Below are 19,583 nucleotides of genomic sequence, written 5' to 3'. Positions count from 1 at the left end.
GCCTTATTATAACTCCAGGTTCACACACTGTCTGTGATGCGCCTTTTTTCCGAGCCCATGTTGACGGATCAGAGCGTTCACACTGCACGCGGTAAAAGGCTAGAAATAAAAACGGGCGAAAATAATTAATATCTAGCACATGAACATAGAGAGAGTTGTGAGTGCACAGGACGCAGTTTAAGTGAGAGGAGACTCTCCGCGCGAGAGCAGCGTGTATCTGAGCAAGCACGTCTGGTTTTGTGATAGAGCAAAGGAAATCTGCGTGCGAACAGAGAGATACGCGCTCGTGCATTATTTTAATGTGCTTTCGCGTTACATTTACGCGCTCGCTGCTGACCCCATACACATGCTTTATATACGCACTACAGACGGGAGTATACATGTGAACCTGTATAATGTATAACAAATCTATTTCAACACCTGAGGCGCAGCTACAATTAATGAGCTTGCTATATTTTTTGCCGTAAGTCTATACCTTTACCATAGTGATTATTTTGACTTATGTCTGTTCTTGGTTATTTGGTTGTGTGGGCCGCGAGTTGAAAAAGGTTGGGAACCACTGGCATAGGCTATTTTGTGTAATGGTCAATAAATGTACTCATTTACATTGTTGGTCCTGGTGGTGACTTTCCCCACTAAATTCATCCTTGCTATAAACATAATCAGTTTATGTCTCACAGCTATGTTGAAAAGGAAAATATTTAGTATAGCCTTTTGAACCATTTATCAACGTCCAACCCCATTCCAGGCCAGTATAATCTAGCTGAAATGGCAAGCTTGCTTTTTTCTAATTCTAAAATAAAAATTGGCTGGCCTCTTTTTGTCCTGCAATCACTTTTTTTTTAAACTTTACATTGTTTTCTGAGGAGATGTGATCAGGTTTGCCATCTGTTGAAATAGGTTTATTGTTAAAATCTAAAAAATAACCTGCAATGAGGTTCTAAATGCCCAATTGAAGGAATAGACCCATTTAAACATAAATTAGAAAACAGGTCATTGTCAATGTGCTAGTTGCTTTAAGTCAGTTAAGTATAGTCTTGACAAGAACTGATTTTTTTCTTCTTTTTCACTATACCTCACTTTACTATGCGAAAACGTGTCAGTGTAGAGAAGTTGTCACTTAAAGCACTTTGCTTACCATCAACTTGGAAACTGGAGGAACATCTGCAAATGAAATATTTCTGCTCTTTTTTAAGACAAATGGATAAACACCTTGAATTTTGTAATTTAGAATTTCCTCATATAGTTTTGACCTTAATGAGGAACTATATTCCACTGTTATCAGTAAGAAGGTGAACAGATTAATCAAATAGAATATTAGTTCAAATGTCAAATGTGTTAGTTCAATCATTTTACAATGCTTTAGTGTAGCAAGAAATATGTCCCTTTTTGCTTTCCTTACATCCAGGTGTGTTTGGTGTATTTGCACGCAGCAGTGTTGCCAAATTTGGCAGTGTTGCGGAATTTAGGCTACTTTAGGAAAATGTTTGATTAACTATTCAGTTGGGTTTATTACACGGACCTGGCAACCGAAGGGGAAACAGGAATTCCGAGGGGAACAGAATCGACTGCTACACCGGCACCTCTTTTGGGCCACTTAAAGCACAGCATATATCCACGCATATGAATTCGCACTGTGTGACGTTACATACAACTAATTGTCCGGTTCCTTTCACGCAGCAGGGGATCATCGAAAATGTTGGTTTCCTTTGAGTGTATGTTTGTTTAAAGAATAATGTTGTCACTGCTGCAAACTCCTACATATACAAATAATTATTCGAAAAATATAATTTATGTTCAGCTAGCCCTCTACCCAGTGTAGGCCCGTGGGGTTCAGGGGCCTCATTTATAAACGTTGCATACGCACAAAAGAAGGCGTACGCCACTCTCTACGCAATAATTGATATTTATAAAAAGCAAACTTGACGGGAAAATGTGCGGTCCTTCACGCAAGCTCTGACCCAGGCGTACGCACAAAAACGGGTGAAATGAGAAATGGCGACACCGTCGGCAGATGGAAGAAACACGTGAAAGTGAAAATGACAATACTGCCTCTCATAAATAACATGAAGACTTCACAAAGCAAGTCTTACAATTAACAGCCTACACGAACACCCGTTTGATCGATCAGCAGTGAAACAAACAAAAACAATCAAACGAAAATTACAACAGAAATTCAAATGAACACATATTTGCAAAAAGAAAAGTGAAATATGTTCTGCAATAATATTGGCATGTTGTGCAATCCATCCTCATAAATAATATAGTTAACAGAACGAAATAATGTACAAAACTGATATTCTCGTCAATGTGTCCGTCTGGCGGAGCAGATATAGATGCAATTAGATAGACAGATAGATAGATAAATAAATAGATAAATGTATTAATTGTCCACTGGGGAAAGTTGTTTTCATAGTAAAACATTTCTTCATAAGCCACGGAATTATGGTATTCATGCATATGCCTTTATATAGTTTGTTTTATTTTTGATAAAACAATGTATGGCGTATGTCTCAACCATTCAGAAAGCAACAAGAAATTACATTTGCGCTGAACAATTTCCCATTTCCACGTCGATTATTACCGACATCTGTAGCTTGTCAGATGCAAGAGGGGTCAGCTCCGGTGTCCCCTTTCCCCCACCCGTGGCAGACACACTCTGGCGAAGGAGCGCTAGACGTTTTTTGCCTCGACTTTGATGTCCGACCATTTCTTTTTTATTTCTGCCACGGTCCGAGGTTGTGAGGCTACAGCATTTACGGCGTCTGCCACTCAAGTGCCTTTTTGGCATTAGTAATGCCCACACTGTGCCCTCAAAACAACATTTTTCTCCTCTTTTCCACCTCGCCAACGATAACTTCTACTTCACATTGAGTGAAGTTACGTTTTTTTGATTTCCTCTCTGTGTTTGCCATGATTTCGCAATCAATGAATATTAACTTGTGGGCGTTTCACGGACTATTTATGGGCAACTATGGGCGTGTCATGAAGCCGCAAAAGCTGCGCTACATTTAGAATTGATTTTGATTTATTAAAGGAAAAATGCGTAGGATGTGCGTGCGCACGGTTTTATAAATCCGAATATTTCTGTGCGTACGTACGTCCTATGTTTCATCCGTACGCCACTTCTGACGCAAATCCTACGCAAAGTTTTATAAATGAGGCCCCAGGCCGTTAAAGCCCGTGTGTTAATGCACCTCATGTAGGCTACCTTCCCTTACGAAAATTAACCATGGTTTTACTACAAATAAAACCAAAAAACCATGGTTCCTATAGTTAAACCATGGTAACCACAAATTAACCATGGTTTTGCTATATTAACCATGGTTTAACCATGGTATGTGTAGTAAATCTGTGGTTATACAAATGGTAGTCAACACGCCAAAAAAACATGGTTTACTACAGTTTTACTATAATAAAACCATGGTTATTTTTCGTAAGGGTTATGTGACGTGTGTTTAGGCGAATAAAAGATTATAGCGAACTTACCGTGACATGTGAAGGTATTTTCTAATGTTGATTCTCTGAAATGGCGTCTGGTCATCCGATATGAAAACTTTTACTTTCACTTTGACCTTCTTCTTCTGGTGCTGTTTACAAGCCAACTGATGAATTACTGCCTCCCACTGGACTGGAGTGTGAAACAGCAGCAGAATAGAAGGAGAACACATTCAAAGGAAGGAAGAAAAAGTTTCACATTTTATTTTTCAGTTCTGTTATTTGAAGATAACTATTTCTCTTTGCATTTGGACTGTCCTACATCACAGTTAAACCTCTCTCAATTTCTTAATGAACTCCTATATTTCCTTAAGGTGAGACACTGCAGGCAAAAACACTGTTTTTTCAAGCACCTGTCAATTTTGAGATTTTGGGCTTTTTGGTTTTTCATAAAATGCTTTTTCAAACTAGTGGAAGGAAAACATCCAAAAGACACTGTTAAGTGTTTCTTTTATAGCACTTTATCTGTTTGTGTCAATAGATTTCAATTACAATACATATTTTTAAAGGCCATTTCCTCAAAATGAGTTTTTTCTTCAACACTGAGCCATAAATCTCCACTTCAGTAGCACTTACACACACCAAACTTGACATTTTTATTCCTGTCTATATTCTGAAGGTTTTTACAGAGGGATTTCTTCATATATATTTTCCTTGATTTTATACAACATTTTATTCCCCCCAAAATTGTGAAAATAAATTGTTTTCTGGCTGTTCAAAGTATTTTCTGAATTATGGAGTGACAAAAAAAGATAACCAGAATTCCCTCTGTAAAAACATTTGACTCTAATATGTCAAAAAAATTAAACAAACAATTTGAAACTGACTTCATCTAGTGTTCAGATTTTTGTACTAGACATTTATGCAAATTAGCACATATTTCATTAAATAATGCCTCATTTGCATATTTAAACATAACATTTTTGAAAACTTGTAATACAAAAAATGTTTGCAATAATCAATGTAATCAATCAACTGGGTAAGTAAGGTGCAGGGGCGGCCTTAAGCATCTGGGGGCCCGTTTCAATAACTAATATGGGGCCCTGCCCACATAAAATGTAAACATAATAGAGCAGAAAAAGCAAGGATTCCTGTTGGTTTGCATCATATTATTTTATTACTCGCACTTTCAGCTTCATTAAAAGGCAGCTTTATACAAACTATATACAATACAGCGTTTTACGTTGGAATAAGCCTCGCCCTTTCACGCAGGGCAACATCACTGCTTATTTGATTTGGGCAGTAGCTATATTTTCAGCTACGGAGCCCGGGAAGTCACCTGTGTAAGTAAAAATAATTTAAAAAAAATCCGTGACGACGGTTTTGGCAATCCGTGCGCCCTAAACCGTACTCACGAATTCTCAAACTGTTCCCTCCCCACTGAGCAAGCGACGTCTGTGGACGTACAAAACAGGTTGATATCACGTCCGTCCGTCCAGGCCATGATTTGAACGTCCATTGACAGCCAGAATTAGTCGATTCATGACACTGTGAATTTATGTCCAATCTGGCCATAATTTAAACGTCCACTGACAGCCAGAAGTAGTTCAGAAAAGACGTTCATACTGACTATAATCTGGACGTCCGTTGACATCCAGAAACAGTCCATAAATGACATGAATAAAGATGTCCAATCCGGCCATAATCTAAACGTCCACTGACAGCCAGAACTAGTTCAGAAAAGACGTTCATTCTGACTATAATCTGGACGTCCGTTGACATCCAGAAACAGTCCATAAATGACGCAAATAAAGATGTCCAATCCGGCCATAATCTAAACGTCCACAGACAGCCAGAACTAGTTCAGAAAAGACGTTCATTCTGACTATAATCTGGACGTCCGTTGACATCCAGAAACAGTCCATAAATGACGCAAATAAAGATGTCCAATCCGGCCATAATCTAAACGTCCACAGACAGCCAGAACTAGTTCAGAAAAGACGTTCATACTGACTATAATCTGGACGTCCGTTGACATCCAGAAACAGTCCATAAATGACGCAAATAAAGATGTCCAATCTGGCCATAATCTAAACGTCCACTGACAGCCAGAACTAGTTCAGAAAAGACGTTCATACTGGCTATAATCTGGACGTCCGTTGACATCCAGAAACAGTCCATAAATGACGTGAATAAAGATGTCCAATCCGGCCATAATCTAAACGTCCACTGAACAGACGTTCATAGGCTATAATCTGGACGTCCGTTGACAATGTTGAAGATTTTATTATTTAGAAAATAAGCAATTTACTTATAGGCCTACATTTGTACACTATTATTTATTCCCTTTGTGTGTATGACTTTGGTTGACTTTGGTAGCAAAGGCCTGAAAACCAAGGCCTGAGAATGTTATTTCAGTAAAGACACCTGGTACAAAGTCTCACCCAAAAATAATCTAAAGGAGGTGACCATATTTGGAAGGGATGTGGGTATATTATCTGTGAAACCCCACAGAACTGGAGTGTCCTTTCTGCAGGAGGCGCTCGGCTTTGTTTGTTAAAATAAAGTCTAATTGTTTCTGGCATCAAAGATCTCTGAAGTCATTTTGCCAGAAAGATTGATTGAAAGACTGAAACTACAACAAAATCCAGAAACGGTCCATAAATGTGAATAAAGATGTTCAATCTGGCCATAATCTAAACGTCCACTGACAGCCAGAACTAGTTGAGGAAATACGTTCATATGGTTATAATCTGTACGTTGACATCCAGAATTATTCGACAAATTATGTGAATAAAGATGTCCAATTTTGCCACAATCTAAACATTCGTAAACATCCAGATTTAATGATTGAAAATATGTTAAAGGCCGGCCACTGTGGCCTGCCCACTATAATCAAAAGGCTGTTAAAAAAAACAACCATCATCATTGTTATAACATTTCCAGAGTCCCTCAGTCCAATTTCCTAAAGTCTTTCATTCCAGATTAAGGTCCTTAAACACTGCGCAGCCTGTATGGCTTTTAAGTTTTTCTTATAGAACTCAATACTCAAAATATATTTTCATTTCATGTTTAAATCTTTAAAAAAAGGGCTGCATAAAATTTACATTTGTGAATACATTTAGCTAACAGAATTTTTTCAGATTTAAAAATTATCAATTTTCTTTTTACATTCATGAAAACATTTAAATTCAAAGTTAGGATTCACATAATATTTTATAAAAATTTACAAAATGTACCACCAAAATATCCACGTGAAAGACAGTTCCAAAATAAACAAGCTTCTCCTTTGGTGTGCACCTCCAAAAATGAGTAACCCTAATTCGTGTCAAGGTGACGGAGGCCAAGAACATGGTCAACTGGTCCTGTGTTGATCAGCTGTGTGGAGTAGTCACTGAATTTGCAAAAAAACACTACAATATGCAGTAACATTTTGAAATTAGATCTTCAAAATTAGACTTATCATATATCACTCCGAAACGGTCACAACACTGTAGGAGCGACGCCATAGTTGACGCTAGTTCCTTGTCAATATCACAATTGTATTGCATTCAACCCTCTACATAATTTTATTATTTTGGTCACCTTGCTCTTTTAAACTTAGGCAGGTCAGTCACAATGGGGAAAGCAGTGGCAGGATGACTAATGATTTTTTATGATCTGATCATCTCTGAGAGGTAGGCCTATAGGATACAGGCAGGTTGGCACAAATTGACAGATCTGGTCCCTCAAATTCAAGGCGAGGAATAAACCAAACAATAACTGATAATGTGAGTTATAACCACATGATTTTTGGGAAGTGGGAATGGTAGACGTTGACACAAATACTTCCAGTCCGACTATTATTCTAAAGTTTTTAAATTATTTATTCTAGAAAAAGTTATTTATTTATTGTATTTTTTCCATTTGTCATTGTCTTTGTTTGAGGGTGATGGGTAAATTTCCACATATTTGGCCTTAAGTTATTTTTAAAGGCCTGGGGTTCCAAAAGAGCGCTGTTCTGACCACCTTGACCCCTTCAGCAACATGGGCAAGCCCAAATATAAAATAAATTTCACCCATACTCCTACAAATGTCAATTTATTTTATAGTTTATTGTTTTGGTGTTTTTTTATGACGTGTATGCTAATTAGTAAAATTATATATTTTTAAAAGTGATAAGCATAGATGTTTTTCGGATAAGAGTGTTTTTTTTTTTCCTTTCGTTTTTGTTCTTAAAAGTGTGGTGGAAAAGGCGGTTTTATTGGGTACACCTTCCGGTTTCAAGAAGATTCCCTAGATCCCATGTGAAAAATAGTTCTACCTTTATAGTGATAATAAAAAATACAAACTGTGTCAATTACTTTGATTTTTTTTTTTACTTTTATAACATGATTTATATAATGATCAAACATGCTCGGAATACAAGTTTATCAGTTCTGTGGCGGACGGATATATGTGACTGCAGTCCGCGCAGCATGCTCCGCCGCATTCTGCACCAAGGCTTTTAGCTGTATCGTGTTACACTTGACGTCCCCATCAAGAACTTTGTAAGTATGTTATACTATTGATAATACTAATAGTGAGCGATTCCCGAAATGTTATTATAATGTTTTTATTTCGTTAGTCCCAGTTGGTTCAGCTAAGTAATTCAAGTGTTTTTTTTTCCCTCTAAATGGACGAACGTTTAAGATCGCTTAACGTTAGTCTCCGTGTCGCTGTCTCACTGTGTTGCACTTGAGTCGACGTCCCCATCAAGGAATTTGTAAGTAACATTATGTTATAATATGGTAATACTAATAGTGAGTGTTTTTCGAAATGTTATCAAAGTTTTTTTTCGTTAGTCCCGGTTCAGCTAACGTTAAGTAATTCAATTTGTTTTCCCTATAAATGGACGCGCTAGCTACTTAAGCTAGCTCCTCGTGTCGCTGTCTCACAGTGTTGCACTTGAGTCTACGTCCCTATCAAGGACTTTGTAAGTATGTTAAAATATTGGTTATACTAATAGTGAGTGATTCCAGAAATGATATCATAAAGTTTTTTTCGTTAGTCCAAGTTGGTTCAGCTAAGTAATTAAAATGTTTTTTTCCCTCTAAAAGGACGTGCTAGCTACTTAAGCTAGCTTAGTTGCCAAGGAAGGCTCCTCGTGTCGCTGTTTGACGGTGTTGCACTTGAGTCGACGTCCCATCAAGGACTTTGTAAGTATAACATTGTTATAATAGGGTAATACCAATAGTGAGTGTTTTTCAAAATATCATAAAGTTTTTTTGGTTACACTTTATTTTGATAGTCCACTTTAGACAGTCTACTAACTAGTAACTTTTCAACTAGCAGCTACATGTCAACTAAGTTAAAGGAGAACTCCGGTCAATTCTAACATTGAGCTCATTTTTTTGTACATTTGGAGTGCTGTCAATACAGAGAACAATGACAATGCTCTGCATTGCTTAGGCACACCCAGGTCTTTGGACTGCGACAGGTCAACTAGTGGTGAGTTAAACTTTTCATTTTTAAATTTTCAAATCAGCATGCAGGTTACTAATAATGTTGATCATGACTGACTGATGTTTCTGTTCTGCATTGCTTAGGTTCACCCAGGTCTGTGGGCCGTGACAGGACAACTAGTCGTGAGTATAGCCTTTCATTGCTGAATATTGCAGGCTGGTCACTAGGACTAATGATAATGAATCACTGATGTTTCTGCTCTGCATTGCTTAGGTACAGCCAGGTCTACAGGCCGTGACAGGTCAACTAGTCGTGAGTATAGCCTTTCATTGCTGAATATTGCAGGCTGGTCACTAGGACTAATGATAATGAATCACTGATGTTTCTGCTCTGCATTGCTTAGGTACAGCCAGGTCTACAGGCCGTGACAGGTCAACTAGTCGTGAGTATAGCCTTTCATTGCTGAATATTGCAGGCTGGTCACTTGGACTGTTGATAAAGAATCACTGATGTTTGTTTCTGCTCTGCATTGCTTAGGTACAGCCAGGTCTACAGGCCGTGACAGGTCAACTAGTCGTGAGTATAACTTTTCATTTTTAAATTATCGAATCAGCATGCAGGTTACTAACACTTGATATTGACTGACTGATGTTTCTGTTCTGCATTGCTTAGGTTCACCCAGGTCTGTGGGCCGTGACAGGTCAACTAGTCGTGAGTATAGCCTTTCATTGCTGAATATTGCAGGCTGGTCACTAGGACTAATGATAATGAATCACTGATGTTTCTGCTCTGCATTGCTTAGGCACACCCAGGTCTTTGGACTGCGACAGGTCAACTAGTGGTGAGTTAAACTTTTCATTTTTAAATTTTCAAATCAGCATGCAGGTTACTAACAATGTTGATCATGACTGACTGATGTTTCTGTTCTGCATTGCTTATGTACAGCCAGGTCTGCGGGCCGTGACAGGACAACTAGTCGTGAGTATAGCCTTTCATTGCTGAATATTGCAGGCTGGTCACTTGGACTGTTGATAAAGAATCACTAATGTTTGTTTCTGCTCTGCATTGCTTAGGTACAGCCAGGTCTACAGGCCGTGACAGGTCAACTAGTCGTGAGTATAACTTTTCATTTTTAAATTATCGAAGCAGCATGCAGGTAACTAACAATGTTGATCATGACTGACTGATGTTTCTGTTCTGCATTGCTTAGGTTCACCCAGGTCTGTGGGCCGTGACAGGACAACTAGTCGTGAGTATAGCCTTTCATTGCTGAATATTGCAGGCTGGTCACTAGGACTAATGATAATGAATCACTGATGTTTCTGCTCTGCATTGCTTAGGCACACCCAGGTCTTTGGACTTCGACAGGTCAACTAGTGGTGAGTTAAACTTTTCATTTTTAAATTTTCAAATCAGCATGCAGGTTACTAATTGGTCATGACAAAATGATGTTTCAGTTTTGGGTTCCACAGATTCGTCCAGATCCAGGTCCAGGTCTGTGGGCCGGGACAGTTCAATTAGTTGTAAGTATAGCCAGGCACAGTTGTGTTTTATTGAATATTAAATTAGCATGGGTAATTTGCACTATTGATAATGGCTACATTTGGGTTGCACAGGTTCATCCAGGTCTGTGGGCCGGGACAATTCAAGCAGTCGTGAGTATTGCCAGTTACATTTGGCTTGTCTTATTGAATATCAAATTAGCATGAATAATACTATTCATACTGAATAACTAATGTTGGTGGTTTGGGTTTCTCAGGTGTACCCAGGTCCCAGGCTGTGGAAAGTAGGTCCATAGATGGTGAATGTCATTGGTTGTATCACTTAATGAGGCACATTGTACAAGTGTTCTAAATATATTGATCGCTTCACACACTTTTTTCTTTCCTGCTTAGGTCTTTCACATGAAAAGTCCAGTTATAATAGGGATGTGCCAACCACATTCCCCCTGTCAGAAGCGAGTAAGTACAAGAATATTTTCATGTAACACCCAGACTAATTACTTATGTATTAACATTACATTCTCTTTGTAACTGGTGAATCAGACTTCAGGTTTTCATCTTATTGCTTTGGCATTTATGACATTTAGTCTAGAACCATCTCTTAATAAAATTGTTATTTAATACAACTGATTTGTCAAATACAGGGTTAAAGTTTACCTGTTAAATAGTGTTATGTAACAAATTGAATAGTTATTCATTTTTCTAGGATTGCTAGAGAGCACACTTTTACTGAAATGCCTTGCTGTTACCAGAGAACCATGATTATAGTGAGTAATTATTATTATTTTTCTTAATTTCTCATTATTGCCAGAATTCCAAAAAATAGTGCTGACAAAGCTGGTGACTCTCACTGATGAGGTCAAAAAACTCCAGAGGAGCATGCCTAAATCTAGCATTGAGATCAGAAAGATTAACACCTTGGAAGAGTTCGAGAGGGAGGAGGCTTCTCTTCTGGATAAAAACAAATTTGAAACCTTGGTAAGAAGTTTTCAACCTCTAATGAGCTTACAATCCTATTGATTATCCTTAATAAACATAGACATTATCACATTGTGTTTTTCCACTAGAAATAAACCTTGTTACATTATTACCTTTAATTTGGTACTGTGAAGCTGCTTTGGGGCAATACGTATTGTGAAAAGCGCTATATAAATAAACCTGACTTGACTTGACTTAGTGCTGGGCGATAAACCAGTTCATACCGAAAGCCGCTGTATATTTTCGTTACGATGTTAATTTTTAATAAACCGCCAAACTGATGTATTCAAGTACACAACGTTCGGAAGTCGGAACGTTGCACTGCGCCACACGACACTGTTTCAGACGGACCCTTTAAAATGTTGCACTTCAGCGATTGCAAGCAGTGGTGAGGGTAAACAAACGGCAGTGTTCTGGTGTTACGGATGTACACGCTGCAAGTTCGGACACTTGGGAGGTCGTGAGATATTGCACACATTCGCATCAATGCAGCCGGTACACGGCACGACTGTCCTGCACAAATTTTATCCCGAGTTGGTGGCAATCACGTGAGCTTTCACGCTAAACACAGAAACAATGTAAAATGACAGAGAACAGTAGCCATTCGGAATCCATTCCTCTCAACATAAACACTTATTAAAAGAGCGAGATTGTATGTGTGATAGTGTATGTAATATTAATGCAAATTGTAACTTCACTAAGTCACTTGTTTTATATTTCCTTTTTAGATTTACTTGAATACTGTGTAATGTACCTGTATTGCAAGTTGTTCTATTTTTTTGTATTGGTTTTTTATAAAAAATAAAAAAGAAGTGAAATTTGAAAAGTTAAAGTTCTGAATTTTGACTACAATTGTCTTTGCATTCTGATTCCTCACTTCATTAGAAGCATGACTGGCTCTTATTTGTAAGCAACAGCATAATTTTCTGGGGCCATGCAAACCTGTTTTACTAGTGTGGAAATATTCTACAATATTCACTAATGACAGTAAAATAGACCATCCTAAATCAATTTACTGCAGTAATTCCTCTCTCAATGAGTAGAAAATGCATTGAACACCTGACTATGCATGAAAATAAAATAAAAAAACGTCATAAACCGGAAAACCGTCATCATAAAAAAAAAAAAAAAAAAAAAACGTGATATAAATTTTTGGTCAAACCGCCCAGCACTAACTTGACTAATTAGGACTTGACTAATGCCAATAGGGGGCTATGCGGAACACCGAACGTTCTAACCGGAAAACAGGTCTTATTTCCACTTTTCACTTCAGTACAGAACACATCTGCAGTGGTAGGTGATGTCTTAGGTAACTGAAGTTTTGCTTATTATAATAAAATTTGTATAAACTGTAGTGTATTTCTTTTAATTAAAATGTTGGAAGTTTTTGTTTTGCCAAGCTGCAAGTCAGTCAGGGTGATATGCTTCCGAAAGATTATGCGTGCTAATTTTGTTGTAAGGAGACACACCCTGAGTCGCATTTTATGCCAGAAAATATATGCAACAGAGTAATACAGCAGAGATCTTATATATTGATACATTTCAATATCGATCCAGCAAATTCTTTCAGCTTTTTGTATTTACCTGCTGATAAAATGTTTTGGGATTTTTTTTATATTTGAGTTAAAATCTTTCAATTATTTCATGATTATACATATGATTTTTGTATGGTTTACATGTGATGTTTTTTAGGGCAGCAAACAACTGGACCCTGTTCTCAATTTTTTACCATTAATATATTTTCATGTGTTTTTTTAATTATAGGTTTGTCAGCTGGCAAGAGTGGGTGGGAAAGATGTGAAGGACTGCACGCACAAACTGATGGACAGGTATTTATTTACATATTAACTTAACAGACACAGATCCCCAATCTGTTTTCATTTGGTAGTTTGGTTTAGTTGTTGGTTTAAGTAAAGAGCAGGACTGTGCACTAGGGCTTGGCAATATGGATAGTTTTATATCTTGGTGTTTTTTGGCTAAATGGTGCTAAAAGATAAACTGTATATCATATATTTTATGAAAATGGCTAAATTTGTAAGTCAAATCCACCTTAGAGATGACATATGCACTTTTATTTAAACGGATGGTCATTAAAATAAAATGCAGTGGTTTACTTCCCTGTTTTATTCCCTACGTTGAATAAAAAAGCATTATTTCTGGTTTCCAACAACAATAACAGGAGGATTAAGAGAGGGAGAAGGAGAGACAGACAGGGGCTCACGGACAAAAGAGGGCATGAGAGGAAATTCCACCAGATTTCACTCTTTTCGGCCAGATGTCTGTTATCTTTCTTTAAAGGGACACTCCACCCATTTGCATTAAGCTTTGCATTGTTAGAAACCCAGTCATACTATTGAATGGTCGTGCAACACTCTTTCTTTTTCCCCTGAAACGGGAGAAATCCGTTATTTACCTCTTACACTTCCTCCTAAAAATGACGCAAAAATCGTCATTTTGCGTCATTGTAGGAGGAAGTGTAAGAGGTAAATAACGGATTTCTCCCCTAATTTCAAGCTCTGGTGGTAGCTAGCCTTGTAGACGGAAGAGTGATTTCTCTTATAGGCAGATATGCGCTTTCTGGATTAGTGGGAGTGGCTTGCGGAGCTGTGCAATGTGGTGCATTGTGGGAGTTGTTGTCTTTCATACAAATGCGTCCTGAAGTTATTTTTTGTCTTTCCTCGATCACGAAGGCACCAAATTAAAAATTTATTTTACATTTCGACTACATATATGACCCACTTTAAATAAAAAACAATGTTCAAATGGGTGGAATGCCCCTTTAAAATAAATTTAAGCTCTGTCGATTTATGTAAATTGCTCCTCAGATCTCTGCAGGGTAAATCCATACAGCTAGCTAGACTATCTGTCCAATCTGAGTTTTCTGTTGTACGACTAAAACAACTTTTGAACATGTATGTTACACCAAAAGAAATTTCTTCCTAAGGCTAATTTGCAGTGGCACCGTGGCTTTGCCTGGCTCCAATCCCAGAATGCCGCACCGAAAACGCATGCATACTAGAAATAGAACCGACGCTTATTTTTCACGCGATTACATGTTGTTTGAAAGTGTCTAGGTTTTGACATAAAAATGCAATACTTTTATTAAATACTTGAATAAAAGTCAGTACTTCCAAAGTTGTCTTCAAATCAAATCAGTATATTTTTATGTTTAACATGAAGTGTGCTACTGCAGTAAATCAATTGGAAACATGCGTGTGTACAGACAAGGCTAGCAGCGCAGCGTCAGACATGTTTCTGGTGTGCAAAGACATAGAAAATGCAACGCAGCCGCCACACAACAGAAACGCCAGGCTCATGCGACGCAGCCAATTTGTGTAGCCAGCCTAAGGCTGACACTGGCTAATTTATGAATCCCTATGTGCTTCTCAGCTAAGAGGTCTAATGTATGTAGAGATCTGTATGGTTATATTGTATAGTGTCTTTTCAGGCGATTTGATGAAGGTAAAAATAGTGTGGCTGTGTATAATGCCAATGCTCTATCAAAATCACTGTTTTTTTTTGTTTTTTAATTTGAAGACAATTCTGCGTGTGGTGGAATAATTGCATATTATTTTTGTCTTGGATTGGATTAGGCTCTTCACCAACCACCTAATGACACTATTTAATTTGAAGGGGAAGGGCAAAAAAGAGAAAATTGGTCTCGAAGACAAGAAATTGTTTTCAGCAATAAAAGGTAAGAATTTATATTATGGTAATTTTAAAAAAATTTGTGTGGAATGCTTAATATCAGGCTTGATGTAATTTTACTTAATTTGTTATCTATTTCATTTAATTGATTTGTTACTCAAATTTTCATCTAAGCATAATATGTATCTCTGCTGCAAGCTAAACCACAACAGTGGCGTTTGAATTGATTTATTTTACACAGGATTTCTTTGCTTTGATTGTAGATGCTGTCATGAAATGGGATGCAGCTGCCACAGAGGCCCAGATAAAGTCGGCTGCATCGGACCACCTTAAACATGCCCCTGGGAGAGTCGGGGGTGGTGCTTATAAATAAATAAATACACTGTGCTAATAGTACAAAATTTTATAGCACTTTTATTTATTACTTTACTGTTCTGACTTTTAAGTTTTATTATGTTATTGTGTTAATTTATACTTTCTGTTCTCGTTTTAAGTATTAGTGTGTTATTGTTTTAATTTATACTGCTGTTCTGGTTTTAAGTTTTACTAAATATTAGTAATAAAAATATATTTTGAAATTTAGATGATTTCTTGGAGTGATCAGTTTGGTTTACAGGAAAATGGTAAGCAGTTTATTACAATTATATTGATAAGATACAAAAATGCAAGACTAGTATATAAACTAAACAATTATTCAATTGAATATTCAATTTAATCCATATTCTTTCAAATAATTTAGGTCTATGGTCTGTCTGCAGTTTCATGACACGACAACCATTAACAATGAGTAACTGGGTTTTTCTCAGTGAGAACTAACTCACTCAATGCCACTGTTTGAAGCAAACATTTTTTTGAATTTTGATCCTTGCAAATATGTCCAGATAGGATTTCCATGTTAATACGAGTCTTTAACAGTCATCTTTGACATTTCTACAGAAAACGCATCTAATACAACTTTTATTCTGGCTGTCTAAAGATTACATATTTAGCACGTTTTTGACATCTAAATAATGTCCTAAAAAGACATCAAAAAAACTATCTTTCTGGCTCTTGTGAGGACGTCTTCTGGATGTCTAACAACTACGTCTGTACAACGTCTTTAATTTACGTCTAAACAACGTCCAGAAAAGACGTCAAAAAACCTTTCATTCTGGCTCCTGTGAGGACGTCTTCTGGATGTCTAAGAATGACGTCGTTAGCACGTCTTTAATTGACGTCTATACAATGTCCAGAAAAGACGTCTAGTGGATATCTAAAAATGACGTCATTATCACGTCTTTAATTTACGTCTAAACAACGTCCAGAAAAGACGTCAAAAAAACTTTCATTCTGGCTCCTGTGAGGACGTTTTCTGGATGTCTAAGAATGACGTCTTTTAGACGTCTACTAGACTACTTCTTGCTCGCTGGGTCGGTTTAACAAATCGTGCCCACGGATTAATAAACCGTACCCACGAGTTTCTAACCCGCGCTCTCAGATTTGTAAACAGTGCCTGCAGTTTCTGAAATCTGTACCCACGAATTCATAAACCGTGCCCACGCTTTCGCAATCCGTTCCCACGGGTTTGTAAAATGTACTCACGGATTTGTGGCTCACTCATTTTAGAAGAACACCAGGAGACCGTTGTTAACGAATCTTATTGTATATTGTTTTATTGTGTATTAAGTGGAATATCAAATTGTCTTAACTGCGTCTAACGGGTATGGGTGAATATACAATTTAATATGAATGGCATGCATCAAAATATTTTGCTTATTTGTGATAATCTTAACACTTTAGTATTTTAAAATACTAAATAACAAAAGCGTCTTCTAATGTAGCCTATAAAATGTAATAATAATAATAATGAATATTATTATTTTTATTATTATTAGAGTTTATAACTATAAATGAGTTAACTTAAGACAGCTATATGTTTATCATAAAATAATTTATGAACGCTTTATTTAAGCAAAAATTATGCAAAAAAATTTAGGCCTATTTTATCCAAAACTGTAAAAGGTTAGGTTATAGCCTATAAAAATAAAGCATTGATAAATTATTTTATGACAAACATATTACTGTATTACTAAGTGAACTCATTTATAGTTAAACACAAATAATAATAATAATAATAATAATTATTATTATTATTATTATTACATTTTACATATTTAGAAGACGCTTTTGTCCAAAACTTACAAAAAAGGAAAAAAACAATTCGTCAAATATCAGTCATAATACTGGTTAGAAAATAATAATAAAGTGTTAAGATTATCACAAATAAACAAAATATTTTGATGCACGCCATTCATATTAAATTGTATATTCACCCATACCCGTTAGACGCAGTTAAGACAATTTGATATTCCACTTAATACACAATAAAACAATATACAATAAGATTCGTTTACAACGTACCTCCAGGTGTTCTTCTAAAATGAGTGAGCCACATATCCGTGAGTACATTTTACAAACCCGTGGGAACGGATTGCGAAAGCGTGGGCACGGTTTATGAATTAGTGGGTACAGATTTCAGAAACTGCAGGCACTGTTTACAAATCTGAGAGCGCGGGTTAGAAACTCGTGGGTACGGTTTATTAATCCGTGGGCACGATTTGTTAAACCGAGGGAACAGTTTGAGAATTCGTGAGTAGGCCTACGGTTTATAAACTGTGCGGTTTGCAAAACCGTCGCCACGGATTGTTTTTTTTTTTTACTCACACAGGTGACTTCCCGGGCTCCGTAATACGTATAACAAAAGCAAAGAAGAAAAAGTGTCTAACTTACACTGAACCGAACTTCATAAATAAATAAATAACGATGTTTTGGCGTTATTTCAGCACCGTGGACAGCTCATCGGGCGGCGGGCGTAACGTTAGATTTCACCTGAACCCTTTTTAGAAATCCACCCTTCTGTGTTTGAGTGCTGAGAATGCCCTGATAAGTTCATCTTTGTCCAGCGATTTTGTCACCTCGTGCTCAATTGAAATCTGAGCGAGAGCTGACAGCCGCTCCTGGAGCATTGTTGACCTCAGGTGTGTTTTTATTAGCTTCAAGCGAGAGAAACTCCTCTCTCCGCTCGCTACAGACAAAATACTGACATTTACAATGCACATTATTAGCTTATCTTTTATTATTAATAGTAAAATTCGGTTCCCGTGGTGTCTGTCGTTGCTATGCACCATGTGCTCTCCACAACGACAGAGAAGTTTTAATAGCTAATGGATTTCCACCACCGAAAAACGCTTTGCTGTAGCTCTGCTAGAAGATTTATTTAGAAAAAACACCCGTAGTTTGGGTGCACCCCCATCCTTCATGTTGACTTGTTGCGCCTGGAAAAAAATGAGCGCGTCGCTTCAATTATTTGAAATAATGAACTTGAGCGTGCAAAAGACGCGATATTGAACGGCCCTCGAGCTACCTCCAATCAGGTCACGAGCTACTCTCGCGAGCGACGTGTTGGAGACCACTTTAGACATTATGTCTGAAAATCAATATCCTAGGGAGAAAATGAATGGGATTTTCCTGTTCTGTTGGGGGCCCCCTTGGAGGGCGGGGCCCGTTTCAATTGAAACGGGTGAAACATAGGTAAGGCCGCCTCTGGTAAGGTGATAACTATTAGTTATTTTTTTTGCCCTATGCACCTGCAGTGTCTCGCCTTAAAATAAATGGAAAGATTTATTTAAATACTGCAACATTTAAAAAAATCCTCATGTTTATACACTGAAAAAAATTATAATTTTTAAGGTAAGTGCTGCAAACAATTTATTTTGGCCACACTTAATAAAATAAATTAATAAATAATACACTACGAGAAGAATCTATATTTTAACGTTTCTTCCTGCGTTCCCCTGACATTATTACCGTTCTGAAACCGGTTCAGGTAAGAAATACCGGTTAATAAAGTTATTTTTTAAAAACAATATTCGTTGCCTATAATTTGCCTAATAATAATAATAATATATTAATAAAAATAAAGTACAGCATTTTCTTTATTCAAAAAAAAGGAAAAAATAGAGCTCTAATGATCGCCAATAACTCTGTGAACATCTCGGGTACGTATGTAACCATGGTTCCCTGAATAGGGAACGAGATGCTGCGGTGACGTCACCACGTATGGGAACACCTTCGGTGTGACGAATGTCTGAAGCCCTATACCATCCCGGCAATCCTATTGGCCAAATAGCGCTTGGCACCGCCCCACGCATGCGTACGCATATATACCTGGTGCCGCGCGCCATTTCACTCAGATTTCATGACTGAAGAAAAAGAATGCTATCAAGGTATGGCACGGCCAGGACCACAGCATCTCGTTCCCTATTCAGGGAACCATGGTTACATACGTAACCGGTTACATACGTAACCTTTCATAGGTCACTTCGATGCTGCGGTGACGTCACCACGTATGGGAACGCTATACCATAACGCCTGACGTACCTGATAGCTGGGATCCAAGGAAGCATCTGCTCAAGCGGAGAGAACCCGGGAGCCAGGAGCCATCCTTACATCCAGACTGTAAGCCTTGATAAAAGTGCTCGGTGAGGACCATCCTGCCGCAGGACCATTCTCCACTGAGAAAAGCTTGAGAAGAAGCCACTGCTCTCGTGGAAT

At 37.5% G+C, this 19,583-nt stretch overlaps 1 protein-coding gene across 3 annotated transcripts in view; it reads right to left on the bottom strand.

The window, feature by feature from the left end:
* LOC132141086 (NACHT, LRR and PYD domains-containing protein 3-like) overlaps window positions 1-19,583 on the bottom strand; it is a 174,726-nt gene that overhangs the window by 41,282 nt on the left and 113,861 nt on the right. The window contains exon 1 of one of the 3 annotated variants that reach the window (XM_059550311.1): window positions 3,490-3,547. The exons of the other annotated variants lie outside the window; for them this stretch is intronic. The gene's annotated coding sequence lies outside the window, so the exon portion shown is untranslated. Of the gene's footprint in view, window positions 1-3,489; window positions 3,548-19,583 lie in introns of those variants that run through there. 3 annotated transcript variants of the gene reach the window in all.

Source organism: Carassius carassius, chromosome 1 (genome assembly GCF_963082965.1).
Source record: "Carassius carassius chromosome 1, fCarCar2.1, whole genome shotgun sequence".
NCBI lineage: Eukaryota > Metazoa > Chordata > Actinopteri > Cypriniformes > Cyprinidae > Carassius > Carassius carassius.
Note: the sequence above shows the minus strand (reverse complement) of the source record. Positions and strands in the feature narration are given on the sequence as shown.